This window comes from Arachis duranensis, chromosome 4 (assembly GCF_000817695.3).
Source record: "Arachis duranensis cultivar V14167 chromosome 4, aradu.V14167.gnm2.J7QH, whole genome shotgun sequence".
NCBI classification, from domain to species: domain Eukaryota; kingdom Viridiplantae; phylum Streptophyta; class Magnoliopsida; order Fabales; family Fabaceae; genus Arachis; species Arachis duranensis.
The window spans coordinates 54,832,197-54,834,558 of record NC_029775.3 but is presented as its reverse complement, the minus strand read 5'-3'; the positions used below and the strand labels follow the sequence as shown (position 1 = coordinate 54,834,558).

General features: G+C 42.4%; 1 non-coding gene across 1 annotated transcript; it reads right to left on the bottom strand.

Annotated features, from left to right (window-relative positions):
* Window positions 1-772: 772 nt before the first annotated feature.
* LOC127747215 (small nucleolar RNA R71) lies at window positions 773-876 on the bottom strand. The gene has a single exon (XR_008009018.1). It is a non-coding gene; the product is annotated as a small nucleolar RNA R71 (small nucleolar RNA).
* Between the last annotated feature and the right edge of the window lie 1,486 nt (window positions 877-2,362).

Here is a 2,362-nt window from a genome sequence, read left to right as displayed (position 1 = left end):
AGATTCCAACAGCATCAGCAGTCCTTTTGTCAGCCTTTTTCAGAGTTTTGCTCAAATCCCTCAATTTCAGCCAGAAATTACCTGAAATCACAGAAAAACACACAAAGTCATAGTAAAGTCCAGAAATGTGAATTTAACATAAAAACGAATGAAAACATTCCTAAAATTAGCTTGAACTTACTAAAAACTACCTAAAAACAATGCCAAAAAGCGTATAAATTATCCGCTCATCAAGAGGACCCTCGAAAGAGAAAGGAGGGAAGCAAGAGGGAAAAGAGTTGTTGGTGCTAAGAAAGAGAAAGAGTATTTTGAAACAAACATGGAGGAGAACTTGGAAAACAACCATGAAGCAGAAGCTCACAACCATGTCAGAGAAGGCCCTGCAAATCATGCTTGGCAAGAAAGGAGAGTTCTAGGCTCTTACAACAATCCAAATCCAGGAAACTGTGGAAGTAGCATCCAAAAGCCCACTATACATGCCAACAACTTTGAATTAAAACCCCAACTCATCACCCTTATTCAGAACAACTACTCATTTGGAGGAAGTGCCCAAGAAGACCCCAATCAACATCTAACCACCTTCCTGCGAATATGTGACACTGTGAAGTCTAATGGAGTCCACCCAGATGTCTATAGGCTGCTTTTGTTCCCTTTTTCACTCATGGACAAAGCATCCAAGTGGTTGGAGTCCTTCCCAAAGGAGAGCTTAACAAATTGGAAAGATGTGGTGAACAAATTTTTGGCAAGATTCTACCCTCCTCAAAGAATTAACAGGCTGAGAGCTGAGGTGCAAACTTTCAGGCAACAAGATGGTGAGACTCTCTATGAGGCATGGGAGAGATTCAAGGACTTAACAAGAAGATGCCCACCAGACATGTTGATGGGTTCAGCTTCACATTTTCTATGAAGGTCTCTCTTATGAGTCAAAGAAGGCTGTAGACCATTCCTCAGGGGGCTCTCTAAACAAGAAGAAAACCATTGAAGAAGCCATAGATGTCATTGAGACGGTAGCTGAGAATGACTACTTCTATGCTTCTGAAAGAAGCAACACTCGAGGAGTGATGGAGCTGAATCACATGGATGCATTGCTGGCTCAAAATAAGATGATCACCAAGCAGCTAGCAGATCTTACCAAGAAGGTGGAGGAAAACCAAGTTACAGCAGTCATCACTTCATCACCAGCTCAAGAAGGAGTGAATGTAGGGGAAGAAGGTTACTGGGAACAAGCCAATTATGTTGGGAACTCACCCAGAAAAATCCATGATCCATACTCCAAAACTTACAATTCTGGATGGAGAAATCACCCCAATTTTGGGTGGAGAAATCAACAAGACCAAGGCTAAGACCAGAGACGCCACAACCACAATTTTAACAACAATGTAACTCACCAACATACCTCACAGAGATTCTATCAACAACCACCTAATCTCACCCCACCATCACTAACCGAGGATAGACTTTCAAAGATTGAGACTCTACTTGAAGACATATGTAGAGAAGTTAAAGACAATAAGGTGTTTAAGGATAAAATGCGAGCCAATATCAAAAACCAAGGGGAAACCATCAAGAGACTGGAGTCCCAAGTAGGGTATCTATCTCAATAAATTCCCAAACCCACTGATGGATTTCCCAGCAACACGGAGAAGAATCCAAGAGGAGAAACAAGGAAGGTCAGGTGGGAAGAATGTAAGATGATCACGACAAGTGATGAGAGGAGTGTGGAGGAAGTAGACATACAAACAGAACACCTCCAAGACAGTCCGAAGGAAAATCATGCACCCCAACCCATACTCAGGGAAGAGCTAAAGAAAGGGGAGATCCTGAATCCATATGCACCCTTCCCCCAAAGGCTTAAGGATGGTGTAGCAGGGAGAATGTATTCAAGGTTCCTCGACATGTTTGCATCTCTTGATGTAAATATACCATTCATTAAGGCCCTCCAGTAAATGCCCTCCTACATCAAGTATATAAAGGAGCTATTGGCCAAAAAGAGTTCATTGAAGGGTGGACAGACAATAAAGATGAATAGGGAGTGTAGTGCTCTTATCCAAATAGGGCCACCTACAAAGAAGAAGGACCCAGGGAGTTTTCACATTCCTTGTGCTATAGGAGAGACAATGTTTGATAAAGGGCTCTGGGACCTGGAGCAAGCATCAACTTAATGCCTCTGTCCCTCATGAAAAATCTCTAAATCAATGAGCTAACACCTACAGACGTAATCATCAAACTGGCTGACAAAACCCAAAAATAGGCAATAGGAGTGGTTGAGAATGTGTTAGTGAAGGTTGGGAACTACTTTCTTCCCACAGGCTTTGTTATCCTGGAAATGGAAGAGAATCCCAGTCACCCCATCATTCTGGGA